This window comes from Thermobia domestica, chromosome 12 (genome assembly GCF_964235325.1).
Source record: "Thermobia domestica chromosome 12, izTheDome1.hap1.1, whole genome shotgun sequence".
Classification (NCBI taxonomy): Eukaryota; Metazoa; Arthropoda; class Insecta; order Zygentoma; family Lepismatidae; genus Thermobia; species Thermobia domestica.
This window is the reverse complement of record NC_137465.1, coordinates 203,702,998-203,717,900: the sequence shown is the minus strand read 5'-3', so window position 1 is coordinate 203,717,900 and position 14,903 is coordinate 203,702,998. Positions and strand designations below refer to the sequence as shown.

The window sequence follows — 14,903 nt, the reverse complement described above, 5'->3', positions numbered from 1 at the left end:
ACCCTGTTGATACTCTTCATATTTAGGTAATGAAAAATGAGATGTTAGCGATCGTGATTTTGCAGCTTGGGTAAATGAATTAGAATCTCGTTTGAACATAACTCTCTGACAGATATTTAATAGGAGAAACCGTACCTGCTGGTCTGATGGCTAGCACATGCGCCTTTGTTGTACGGGGTCCTGCGTTCGATTCCTAGTGGAAGAGTTATTGGAAGCTAATGCATGTGACACATTATGACTCCTTTAAAAATGCACAATTCTAAATTTAAATCCAACAAAATGACACAATTGAGAATCCAAATATACGATATTGATATGGTGAACTGAAAAAAAGGAAGTAAAATCTGAACAAAAACACCAGAGATGCAAAAAGTGCAGCCAAGTTCGTCAGCCTCAAAAAGTGTTGAGATGAGGATGGATGAGCCAAGTTCCTTTGCCACTGCATTTGAAACGAACACTGTAACTTGGCACGAGATGTCAAGGAAAATTATGTTAAGGAGCCATAGGAATAGTAGTGGTAGTCGTGGTGGGTTTGGAGCCACCCCCAACCTTAGGAATATCAATTTCGCTAGTGGGCTAAGGCTACTGCTGTAAGGTTCGAAACCCAGACGAAGAAAACTTATAATCCTCCACGAGGAAAATGATGTTGACGAGCCTTAGGGTTGGTGGTGCTTGTGATTGTGCTGGATTTGGGGGACACCACCAGCCTTAGGGCTGAAATGTACCGGCCGTGAGATTAGGAAGAGACATCGTGGTGTATTCGAATGTGTTAGACATCTCGCGCCAAGTTCCAGTGTTCGTTTCAGATGAAGTGGCCAAGGCACTTGGCTCATCCATAATCATCCCAACACTTTTTGAGGCTAATGAACTTGGCTGCACTTTTTGCACCTCTGTTTTTTTTTTTTTTTTTTTTTTGGTTCAGATATGTATCATACACCTCTTTGAATCATTGTAGTTGCTATTTATGACGAAAATGTTAGTCCCTTGCACTGAGTTTTACGACCAAGTTCTTAATATTAGTCCTAGTGCTTAATAATACATTTAAGTGGTTAGCACTTTCAGTTCCCATATACCTGGGTTCGAATCCAGAATTTTCGGAGATTACTTAATATCGTAAGACTATTGCGAGAAAGTACGTAAACTAAGCTATTTTGAACTCCTGTTTAGAAAGCGAGAAGTGATGGAAATATGCTGACCTCCATTATGCAACTAAAAGCACATTGAGCTGCCATCGGTTGTTTTGAGTTGTAACTAAAGGGAGTTTAGTTTTAGTTTAGCTTTCGTAAGTCGACATTGTGGATTCCAATACAAGTGGCAGATGTATTGCAAGAGGTAATTTATACTTAAGGTGTCCACCACAATTTGTAGTGCTTCAGTAATTGATAAACAGGAGGGCGGCTCTTCTGTTTCAGCTTAGGGTCCTAAGTTGTATTCCTAAGGCATAATTGAATATGATCCACAAATCTTTCTAATGTTATTTTTAGCAGCACATTCTTGTTTTAAGACTAAGAATATGAAAATATCAGTTAAAACTTTAGGAGCTAGTGTAGAGTGACCACTTTTAGACAATCAGAAAACGGGACACTTGGCAGACTGGCCTAACTTGACAGTGCACCTACAGACATAATCATTGTTACTCGTGCCAGTGATGAAAGGCTCTAGCTTTCCGAAATAACCAGTTTTGATTTATTTAAGCTTTTCCGATTTTAATTTTTATATTATTTTTATATATAAAATGTATATATATATATATATATATATATATATATATATATATATATATATATATATATATATATATATATATATATATATATATATATATATATATACAGGGTGTTTCAAAACAACACCGACAACGTTTGGAAGGTGATTCCTGACACCAAGATAAGACAAAAATTATAGCCCAACCTTGGTGCACAAATGCTTCCTTTCAGAGTTGTAGGCTGCCGAGAACATGAAAAGATGAACTTTAAAGGTCTATCTATTGTTCTAAAACTATGGGATCTACCGTAGTCGGGTCATGACTTCACTTAGGAACTAGGTAGTACAGTATGTGCCCTATCCAAAAATACATGTTTCAGAATCCTGCGATACTTCCGCAACAGTTTTTATAGAGGTAGTTGATGAGTACTTCAAGTTATATGCCCGTAGCCAAACTCATTCTATAAAAATTGTTGCGTGAGTACCTTAGGATTCTGAAACATGTATTTTTGGATAGCGCACATAATAGTTCCCAAGTGAAATCTTGACCCGACTGCGGTAGGCCTCATAGTTTTAGAGTTAAGGACCTTTAAATTTCATTTTTTCACGTTTTCGGTAGCCTATAACTCCGAAACGAAGCATTTGTGCACCCAGGTTGGTCTCTCTATACTTTTCGTCTTATCTTGTTGTTGTTGTCGGTGTTGTTTTGAAACACCCTATATATTTGTGTGTGTGTGTGTGTGTGTGTGTGTTCCACCATAACTCTGGAACGCCTGGAACAATTTTAACCAAACTTTGTACATATATTACTTGCAGTCTGGAAAAGAATACTGTTGGAAAATGAAATGAAATCTTTGAGTTTTACGTCCCACGATTATGCCGGTTAGGTTAAAGGAGACGGTGATGATGAGTAATGAATGAAATGGTGGAATGAAGAAAGTGGGAGGAAACGGGAGAACCCCGAGGAAACCCACGTACGCGGTGTTTGTCCACCACAAAGTTCACTTGGCAGGGGCTGGGATCAAATTCGGAACCCCAAGCAGCAGATGTGAACGCTCTACCACTGAGCCACCACGGCCATAAGAATACTGTTGGAGTAAGACACCGTAGCACATCTAAGAGGGAGGGGGAAAATATAAAAATGATCGATAACGACCAATATTAGTGTCAAATCCATAGTTTTCGGTGTCTATGAGCTTTTGATGCCCTTTAAATGCAATTTCTCGCCCTTAGTGAGAGTAAGACTCCTTTGCACACCTAGGGGTAGTAGAGAGGAGAGACATAAAAACGGTCGAAAACGACCAATATTACTTTCAAATCCATAGTTTGGGGGTCTGTGAGTTTCGATGCCCTTTAAGTTCACGTTCATGTCCCCAGTAAAAAGAAGTCCTTTACACACCTAGGGGAGGGGATACATATAAGAATGATCAAAAACGGCTGATATTAGTATTGAATCCATAGTTTTCACGCTCGCTTAGATAAATAGTGATATTCCCACTGCTATTCAAATTCAGCACAAATTAGCACACAGGAGGCGGGTGAAATGGTGACATGTAAAAAATATCGAAAACAACCGATATTAGTATCAAATAATTAGTTTTCAGCGTCAATAAGTTAATTGGTGGCAGTCCTGCTGCAGTTTAAGTACAAATTCAGCCTCAGCGTGTGCAAGACCCTTAGCACTCCTAAGGCGGAGTGGGATTGGCAGACATAAATATTATAAAAAGAACGCCAGATATTAGCGTCGAATTCATAGTTTTCGGGGTTCCTAAGTTAACTTGAAGCAGTTTCGGTGAACTTTAAGTTCAAGATTTTCCTTCAGTAGGGGTTGGGTCCCTTAACACGCCTAGGGAGATGGAAGGGGTAACAACAAATGATAGAAGATGATCCATATTAGTATGTAGGGTGGTTCGAAAAAAAAATCATTTTTCTATTTCCGGAACGCTATAGTGCGCAAAAGTTGCCGTTGGTATAGACAAGAAAAAAACTTTTATTTTTTATATCTTCCGGTCCCGCATCGCCGTTGAAATTTGAAAAATCCGGTATAACAATAAATTTTTAATATTTTTCTAAAAGGACTGAAGAATATAGGATGAAGACCTTATATACCCTAAAGGTTTCTTCAAGTATGTAAAAACAACTTTGAAATAAATAAACTATATTTATAGGCCCTATAGTATCTTCTGGTCGCGCATCGCTGTCAAAAATTTGCAAAATTTGCGAATTTAGCACAATTTGAGAGTTTAACATACTTTGTTAAAATTTTCTTAAAACAAGTAAGAAAAGGACGCTACTCACCATGACGGCGTGGCTGCATTTGGAGTTCCACTTCCCAACCAGCCATCCAATGATTAGGGTGTATTATTTACAATTGTGTTTACAAATTTATAATTTCATATAATTCATCTCCTACAAATTTCCATTTTCTCCTTTATTTTTGTCCATTACTAATGACTTCAAACTCTGATTTATGCGGGGGAAGCGGTGGCACAGTGGTAGAGCGTTAACCTTTTGTGTATGGAGTTCTTGGTTCGATCCCAGGTCGTGCCTAGTGAGTTTTGTGGCGGACAAGCACTGTGTGGGGATTCTCAATTTCCTCCCACTTTCTTCATTCCACCATTTCATTTATTTCTCATCATTACCGTCTTCTTTAGCCTAGCCTGCATAGGTGTGGGACGTAAGAATCTTTTTTTTTTTTTTTTTTTTTTTTTTTTTTTTTTTTACTTTTTCTGATTTATGCGAAAATGTAGACATGGATGATCTTGTCTATAATGTAGCTCTTATGAAACAGTCTCTTGCACATCTTCCGACAGCATGAGTATGACATGGGTACTTTTTGAAATTCATAATTAGCTTAGTGTCTGCTTATAAACTACCTTATTTCGTCATTAGTCAATGGTCTTAACAAAGAAGAAGTAAGATTACAAGTATCCCATTTTATTATTTTGGTGTAATCTTTAGCTACAAAGTTCATGTTTGGTGGCAAAAATGTAATAGGATCACTTTTAGAAAGCTGCTTTCCTTGCCTTCAAAAGTCGTCTGTACCTAAGCTCTCAAATGTGGTTTCTGTCATCAATGAGCATCGCCAAAAGCAAATTTTCGGGATGAGCAAAGTAAGCATTCCGTTCTATAACGCGGTCTACAACTTATTCAGCTGTTCTGGCAAAATACCGCGTTTTCTGAATGGTCTCGTAAACGTGTTGTGGACTTTCGGTCAAATTGTTGCTCAACTTAATGGCAAACCACATGAGCATATATAACTTTAAGATAAAGGTGGCAATTTTCCTCATTATCTGAAGGACTTTCCACGCTAGTGTATAACCGCAGAACTATTAGCTGTGGTGAGCCATCTTGAATGTGACAAAGGGCTAGAATCACGAACTGAAAAGTCTTCAGACCAGTGCCCTAATTGGATTACTTTTGAGAAAGAGTGTGAAAATATAATAATTCAAAATCAGAATGCAACTTTCGCCTCCCAACACAAAGAAATATCATTATCTGACAAACTGTATTAAACAAAGAAATATTAAATCAATCAACATTGTAATAATCACTACAATAAAGCTATAAATGTAAAAATAATAGGTCCTCACTGATTGTCTTGTCAAGGCCGAGGCCAAACTGCTTAAGCAGAAACTTCAAATTTTGACAGTGCATAGGCTTTGTGACGTAAGATACCACTAAGAAAAGATTTTTAGAAATTTGACGGGAAAAGGGGGTATATAGGGGTTGTAATTATTATAGTAAAATGTCCATATCTCCGAGTGTCTGACAGGCAGAGACATGAAATTTGGTACATGGACTTCCCACTTTGAAAAAATTAGACATGCATTCCATCACTTTTTGATATTTTCCTTAGAAGGGAAGAAAAAGGCGGAAAGAAATAGAATCGGGTTACAATTGTTATAACAGTGTGGCCATATTTCGAAAATTTTTAAGGTTACAGACGTTATATTTGATATTTAGACTTTTCATTTAAAATAGCATTGTTCTACAAATTTTGATCAAATGTACGTGTAAAGTCTATTTATTAGTTTAATGGAGCATGGCGCTTTATGGATCAGAGACGTGGACATTGAGAAAAGCTGAAATATCCAAGATGGAAGCATTTGAAATGTGGTGTTGACGCAGAATGCTGCGCATATCATGGACCGGAAGGAAAAGGAATGAAGATGTACTAAAAGAATCAAATGAAGTACGACAGATCATGAATATAATAGGAAAAAGAAGAAACAGCATGCTTGGCCATCTTATTCGGCATTCCGATTGGATCACTGTGCTGATAGAGGGAAAGGCAGAAAGAAAATCAGGAAGAGAAGACCAAGGATAGAATATACGAAGAAGAAACGAAGAAACGGAGTTACGAAGTAGAAACCTTATCAAAGTATAAAACAAACCCCCCCCCCCCATCGAGAGAAAAGTTTTAAAATTTCCATGTTGCCCACCAACCTATGGTTGAGGTGAACAAGAGAGAATAACTTATTAAAATTAATTTAATAGTTATGATTATTATTTAATATAACCTAGTTTCATCTTTTCATACATCTGTATCTAATTGTCACTAAAAACTTCGTTTTATCTTCATTCCTTTGTAGAATGATTTTTAAGAGATACACATTTTAATGAACTTGTACAAGATACGATTCTTATCTTCTTCGCCGTCAGCAGATCACATTATGTGAGATTTGTGGTGGGTGTGAGTTTTCTCTGGGTTCTCCCATTTTCTCCCACTTTCTTCATTGCACCATTTCATTTATTTTCAAAATCCCTCCTCCATTAGTTTGCACGACTTAATCGTGGGACGTAAAACTGAAAAGATTTCATTTCATTTCATCGTCAGCATAAAAATATCAACAAATGAGAACTTAAAATAATTTAATATTAGCGGTCGAGGTCAGTGGCGGGGTTCTGTACTTCAACACTGTTGGAGGAGGAAAGATGAATGTTGATCTTTCATGAAGATCTGTGCACCCACTGACTACGTCACATTCAAAAGAAGGTTGTACTTCGTGGCCTACGTTACTGGTAGATCCGGTTCTTCATCACCTCGGTACTGCATAAGTACTCAAAGCACACAAACTCATTCATATTATCCTTCTATTCTTTGTTTAAGTTGTCTAATAGATTAGGGATTAGGAATTAGATTTCTGGGTATTAGCATCTATGGCCATGTTAGGCTGTCAAATATGAGGGATGAGGGATGACGTCCCTCGGCGATCGCACTGTCTGTGGAATTGGATAGGAAGAAATAAATGGAGAAAGAAAAAAAGCTGCCTGGAACTATTATTTTAAGTACCATCCCGGCATTTTCCTGGTGTATATGAAGAAAACAAATGAAAGCCTCATTCAGGACGGCTGCCCTGAAAGCCTTTTATACTTTTTCGACTGAGTGTTCCCACCAGGAAACGAACCTGAAACGGCTCGCACTAAAGATAATAGTGTTAACGACTACGCCACACGCGGGACCATAGGTTTCCTAAAGGGCCACTCGGCAAACTTGATAATTTGGCAACCAACCTAGATATATTCATTATTATGTTGTTATTCACGGGAATGAAGAAGAAATCTCTTCCTTTTCAAAATAAGTAGATTTTTATTTGCTTAACCTTATTCCAATTTAAATTTTTATATTATGTTTTAACATTTAAAAGGAAACAGGATTTTTAGGTGAATTGATTGTTGCTTCAATGTCATATTTTTCATGACTGAAATTTTTGTACAGAAAAGAGTATATTTTACTTCAAAAAAATCTATAGGAATCCGTACACGAAATGTGTTTAAAATATAAGTTTGTGACTATACTATGTAATAATGAGTCAAAGACAGGACGCTTATTTTCTTAAGAAAGGGAAATTTAGCGATCCGTTTGCATTTTTCTCGGGACACCGGACAACTTTCTGAAAAGAGCGACAATGCCGTTGAAACGGGACGTCTAGTCATTTTATTCTAAACAAAAGTAAATAAATAAATAAAGAGTATTTGAATCAGTAATTTGGAAAGATCATGAGTCGGAAAAGAAAAGTTATGAGAAAATAAACAAAATAAAGCTTAAGTTTTGAAAATTCTGATAGACAGGAAATGATCGACCTCTGTTTGGAAAAGTAGAGTTTTATTGTCATTGTACGAAATGAACAACTCGTTGCGTGTCGCCACGTTTGGCCTAATCCTCGTTTCGCCTAACCAATTATCTGGCACTTTTATGACAGATAAATGATAAGATTTTTGTGTCCGCCATTTTAGGCGAAAAAAGGATCCTCGTTTGGCCTAATCCTCGTTACGCCTAAAATGGTGCTCAATAAGAAAAACTCGTGGAAATTCAATTAGAGGGAAATTATATAAGAGAAAATTCCCTAGTATATAAAGAATTAAGAAATGCAAAATATATAGATTAATATTATATTAACTATTTTCGAGGAGTTAGGATTACCAAAACTCCTTTATGTATTTACTAGGACCATGGATATATACGAATATATATGAGTAGGTGAATAGCAAAACCCGTTAAATTGACATTTTAAAATTTGTGACAAATCGAGGAAAACTGTTTAAACACGTCATAATTGTAAAATAACATTAGAAACTAGAGAACATTAAAAAATTAAGAATAATGTGAGTGTTGGTCTATCGAAAGCTGTATAATCACACTAGTCTGTGAATTGCGTTATTGAAGAAAATAGTTTGGATTTAACAGGTTTTGCTTATGTAAATGGAAATAACAGCTTTTGCATCTGGACGAGCGGCCATTTTTGTTGAGGCTCAAGATACAAAACCTATCAAAAAGAAAGGGAGTCAGAGTCAGAAATCAGTATTATGCCTACTAAAATATTGGGGGGGGGGGGAAATGTATTATCAACTATACATTGCACAAGATTGGCACAAATGAATATGGATACATAAATGCTACATTAATTTTGTTCTAAATTGAAAACAAAGGATCTAAATGTGCAAAAAAATTGAATTATGTAACCTCCTCTCCATCATCATCTACTAAATGGGAATCCATATAGTCGTCGTCCTCTGGTGCATCACCATTTTCTCGGTTTTCTATTTCTCAAAAACCTCTTTGTAAAACGTGAGCTTTGAGCTGCTTTCAATCGTCAAACCCTTCGTAACTACAAGCGGAGTTAATTATACCTATCCGTATACATTTCTAAACTGAATGACTATATTTCGGAAGAGTTTGTAACCTTTTATGGACTAACATAGGGTGAATATTAATTTGCCAATTATCCCAATATATGAATTTCAAATATAGCAAAACAAAATGTGCAAATGTTGAGTTTGAGCAAAACAGTGGCAGAAAGAGAATCAGAAATGGTAAATAAGTGGCAAATTTTTTTAACATGTTACCAGAAGCATGTTATAATTTTGAATGATAATTGACACGAGACATTTTAAGAAAGAGGTTCTGCTAAAGCTGAAGAGACCGTTTAGAGAAGAACCTAATCCAACAATGTTCTGTTCAAAGTAAAGAGTTACCCTGAAATACAAAACAAACGACTTTTAACCATAGATAGTCCACTCACCTTGGCTACATTTCGTTTCCAGTTTTTCATGTGTCTTGTACGTTTTCTAGACAATTTTGGTGTTTTCTGATAACAAAATTATGATCATCGCTGCTTAGAATATCGTTTTCTTTCGATTTTGCGTGCATTTGTCTAGTAATTATTAAATAAAAGCTAATAAGGACAGAAAAGTTTCACGAACGGTTAGGTTAAGACGTATAGTGTCTCCATTTTCAGTCCAGGGTGCGCGGTGGCTCAGTAGTAGAGCGTTCACCTCCGGTGCTTGGAGTCCCTGGTTCGATCCCAGCTCGCGCCATGTGGACTTTGTGGTGGACAAACACCGTGTGCGTGAGTTTTCTCGGGGTTCTCCCACTTTCTTCATTCCACCATTTCATTTATTTCTCATCATCACCGTCTCCTTTAGCCTAACCGGCATAACCGTGGGACATAAAACTAAAGATTTCATTTTTTTTTTCAATTTTCAGTCCAAAAATAAAAAAAATAATGAAAGCACAAACTTCAAATTCTACCAAATAAAATTTCGAATGATTTACGAAGAGTTGCAATAAATATTCAGCTTACTAAACTAATCCTATGCAGTACGAAACCTCAAATTGTTTGATATATGGAATTAACCGGGTTTGATTCTGCTTTTCTCATTAGGTTATTTGCAGGTTTGGGACTTAACAGTTTATGAAACTGAATATGGAAGAGGGATTTAACTGGTTTTGCATATGTATTTCTCAGTTCTTCACATAGTAGCGAATATATATTTTTTTTTTTTTTTGGAAAAAATTCCCTCCAGTTTTATCTCCACGAGTTTTTATAGTCCATCATTTTAGGTAAAACGAGGATTAGGCCTAACGAGTATCCTTATTTTGCCTAAAATGGCGGATATTAAGCTTATCTTTTATCTGTCATAAAAGTGTCAGATAATTGGTTAGGCGAAATGAGGATTAGGCCAAACGATGAAAGATCAACTCGTTGTGAGCAATTGGTGTTTCAAAATAAATAAGTAAATAAAAAGTTGGACTGTAGCAAAATTTTCTGATTCATGGCCTTTCCAAATTACTGAGTCATTTAAAGAGCGTCTTCCTGCTTCAGAGCATGAATTGTGACACCACACAGAGAAAAATCCGTTCTCCGGACAGCGGTATATTGTACAAATATACTGTATCCTCTTGCTTAGTATAGAAATCAGTACGGATCATACGTTATCCGTATGCTACATAGGCACTGCCCTTAGATGTTACATCATACCGTTGTAGGATGTCTGACATCTAACAGTTTTCCTTATATCACATGCATATACTTATGTTACCTTCGTCAGCTATATGCTATATACGTCCATTTGTATGTGAGATCCTGACCGCTTACATTGTTTCATACGGAAAGTACGTATAGATGGAACACTTATACAGAAAGTATTATAAAACATGCGTTTTCAGTTATACGTCTGTTGTACGTTAAGTCCAAAAACTACAGGAATTACGCATGTAACCTATCTTTTTAAGTACGCCACCTACAATTTTTTTTCTCAGTGGCAGTAATCCTATTCAAACTTAATTATGTTTTAATAAAACATGCCTTTATTAATTGTACCAAATTTCTCGTACGAATATGCTCGATCCTAGAGTCGATACTAAGCCAGTGGAGTGACTCGATACCATTTTAAGTTGTACATCCTGTCTCATATAGCCTCGTTGCGGATAAAAGACATTTCATTCAATTAATTAGTTGAGCAATTCAAAGTCTTTCAAATTTCCGCTTTTTTTTTTTTTTTTTTTTTTTTTTGTATATGTGTGACATATTTTCTTTAAAATTATGATAATTTGTGAGCTGTTTCGCCATATTTCCACATTTTAAAATCTAACTTATGTTTATTGTATACATTATCTGTTCCAATGTTAACCTATTTCTTCTGAAACAACGCTCATTAGCTCATCTATCTACCAGGTCAGCTGTGTTACAATATTATTGTACAAGAGATTGGAGTATGTTTGGATACAAGAATATTCCTCGATAACTTCTGGAAATGGTTTCTTCCCCTTTCTATAATATATACTCATGTCCAAAATTATAGTTGCATTTCTATAACTGTCTTCTTGTAAGAATATAACTTGATTATAATTTTGCAGGGTACTTTTAATACTGATACTATATGTATAATCGGGAAATGTATATTTGTTGTAAATTTCATAGGAAAAGAATTATAAATACGAAAATTAGAATGAGTAAAACAAAATGTTGCTGAATGGACAAGAAAATTTTACTTTCGTTTTATTGTTCTTATTTACTGCTCTTTTGACATGAAATTTGCCACATATATGCCTTTGCCAATTATACACATATTTTTTCTACTAACATCATAAGAAATACCGGATGAATTCGTTATCAAATTATATTCCTACAAGAACATATTTATAGACATGCGACAATAATTTTGGACATGAGTGTACATGTGACTATCCTTCATTTCTTAAGAGATTCTTTTAGACATTTTAAAAAGATAAATTTCATTAAGGATCTCCAATCTAAAATAAAATCAGCTCCCGATAATTAATGACTCTTTTTGAAATCTTTCGGTTTAACGTCCAACGATTCTGCCCTTTAAGCTGAGGAAGACAATGATTAAACCAAGTGAATGACGATGGAACAATTGATAAAATGAGAAAGTGGGAGGAAACGGTGCCGCGAAAAAACGCACGGATACCAAGGTTGTCTACCACAAACTTATTTAACTGGGGTTCGATCCAGGGCCTCACACGCACTAGAGGGAAGCGCTCTATGACTAACACACCGTGCCCCCGTTTTCTTTATTCATGAATGCCACAAGCAGGGACGTACGTAGGGGTTGGGTCCTGGGGGTCCGGACTCCCCCGAAATTTCGACTTTTGTGTAAATTTAGCCTAATTTTAGGGGCAATTTTAGGAATTTTGATATAAAATACCTTATATTGAGTTTGGACCCCTTCCAAAATAAATTTCTGCGTACGCTACTAGCCACAAGTGCAGTGGAGCTCTACAAATGTAAACTGAAGTCTCCAATGTTATTTAAAAATACTCAATACGCTAACTGTTAAGGTGCAATTAAATTTTCTTTTATACGTTTATTTATTTATTTTATTTATTTATGTTATTTTATTTATTTTATTTTTATTTATTTATTTGCAAATAATTGATCATGAATCTGATCTTTGTAGTTTAAAACGTTTATTAGATTCTCATCTAAATCGAATTGTAAATTAAGCTTACAAAAATCTTGGATTTTGTAATGAGACTTGGATGCAAATGGAGGAAAAAAATATGCTCAAAATACTCTATTCTACGCATATAATACGTCACAAACTAGAATATATGTCAATAAGACGGAATTCTAGGGCACAAACTATGTGTATCAATTAAAATTATTTTAATCAAAATTTGTGCGTTCTTTAATAAATAAATATATAAGAATATATCCTTGATACGTAAAGTATGTTGAACTTTTACCGAATCACCTCTTGCATCTCTCGAAAAGCTGTTTTTTTTGGGGGGAGGGGGATATGTAGGCCTACGTATCTTTTCAATAAACTTGTTGGTCTCACAATGTTATTATTAGAAATCGTCTATCATGTTTCGTACTCGAAAATGTTTACCCAGATACTAACATTTCATTAACCATCAGAGCGTACCACAGGCCCGCAACCAGCCACAGAGGTTTGGGGTGGGCCATGAATGTTAGGGGGCCAAGTCATTAAAAATTCTATTACAAATAGCTAAATTGTGTGTGTGTTTTTTTTTTCTATTAATAATAGCATTTTGTGTTAAAGTCTAGAGGGACCACGAAAAATTTGGGGGGGCAGGCCCACTCTAGCCCCCCTCTGGTTGCGGGCCTGGCGTACCAACGTGTTGTGTGTATCGCGCATTCGAAGTGCACTTCCTGTAATACTGTCCAAATAAGAAGTCCTACAATAGATATATTTGATACACGTATGAATGAGCATATAATTTAGCATGCAGAAAAAAGAGGCATAGGATTCACGTCCCGTTCAGTAATGGCCCGACAGCTTAACGTGGGATCCGAATTACATGAGTTCCTTCCGGGAATCGAGCCCGGGTTTCCCACGCCGAAGGCGTGTGCGCTATCCACATAGCCACTAGTAAACTCAATAATGATTCATAAAACCGAACTATACATATATATTCTGAACAATTATGAATAGGTTTACACTTGTGTTCCACATACAATATAATATGTATATTGAGCAAATTATTACAATCTGACGAATGAAGATTAATATGTTGCACTGGAACTTAATACTTATGACACTGATTTCAATTCCAAATGGGTTTGCCCAAGTCTTGCTTAGTCTATAGCTCATAACATTAAAATGTGATTCTGGGGGCAGTTCTGCTCCCCTTTTCAGCACTAAGGATAAATGGGACCTGAGCTTACAGTTTAAGGTGGAATCCGAACCATCGTAATGGTTTCAATGCTCTCTGAACAGGAATCGAAGCCGAGCACCGTGTACCAAAGATGCGCTTGCTAGTCACTAGACCAGCATGGAGGTATTATAATAGTGAGAGTTTAAAGAAATAAATAAAGCGTTAGTTATGACATATAACATTTCGAAGTATGTTTATTATTGCCCGTTTTTGCTTTAAAATATTGTTGTTTGAGGGAACGGGAGCAAAGATTCATTTACTAAGCAAATTTGCTCAAGTTTTTAAACATAATTCTTAAAAACCTTAAAGACGTTGTGAAAAAAAAAAGTTTGTTATTTTAGTGATTCCAGTTTTCTGTTACTTGTTGAAAAAGAATTAATTAAAAGTGCATCAATACATGAATAAGAAATTTATCATAGTGATTTTCCAAAAGTTGAATACTTTTTTTGGGTACCGTAGCACTTGATAAGACATTACTTTGGAGAAACCATTGCTAATTTCTCTTTAGTTAAAATCGATTTGTTAATTACCTTAGATATCGCATGATTTCTGTCAAATGATGCATTATGAAACATTACAAAATTAATTGAAAAATTATAAAACAACTATATTTGAAAAATGTCGAAAGAGACTTCAACTCGCAATATTTCAGAATTACAGTAAATAAAGTTTTTTTTTTTTTTTTTAATGTATACAACTTTGTATTAACAAAAATTTCATTCAAAAAATCTTATGAAAGTTTACAAAGTATTCCCTGACATTGATAAAAAATGTTCTATTTTATATTGCAAAGTTATATAATTAGACATTTAATTTATTAGGCATAAAAGGAACAAAACCAGAAAAGAACGAGTATGTAAATGAATAAATAAAGGGGAACCGTGTATGTTCTCCCTCCATTAAGTACGATACCTGCTATTCCCAGTGATGATGATGGTGATGCTGAAGATGCGCAGCCGCGAGGCGTGTTTCACCATGGCCAGTCAAACAGCCACTGACCGCGAGCATCAACTCCCCATTCGTCCCGAGGCTCCGGTTTCCTTCCACTCCACTGGAAAGAACCGTCACTTCCGCCAAAATTAATCCAGAGACAGTTGACAACACGGGGATCTCTTTCCATTTTACACCAATCTCCTTCGGACTTTTTTTTTTTTTAATTTTCTTTCATCTTGTTTTCTAAAGAAAAGGGTAGATTATCATTGCATATCCCTTCATTCAACAACAACAGACATTGATTTTAACAACTACTTCAAACATAATCTGTAAT

At 35.7% G+C, this 14,903-nt stretch overlaps 1 protein-coding gene across 1 annotated transcript in view; it reads right to left on the bottom strand.

Annotated features, from left to right (window-relative positions):
- Positions 1 to 14,677, bottom strand: part of LOC145665862 (uncharacterized) — an 87,449-nt gene extending 72,772 nt beyond the window's left edge. Inside the window, exon 1 of the mRNA XM_081732976.1 lies at positions 14,549 to 14,677. The gene's annotated coding sequence lies outside the window, so the exon portion shown is untranslated. The remainder of the gene's footprint in view (positions 1 to 14,548) is intronic.
- Between the last annotated feature and the right edge of the window lie 226 nt (positions 14,678 to 14,903).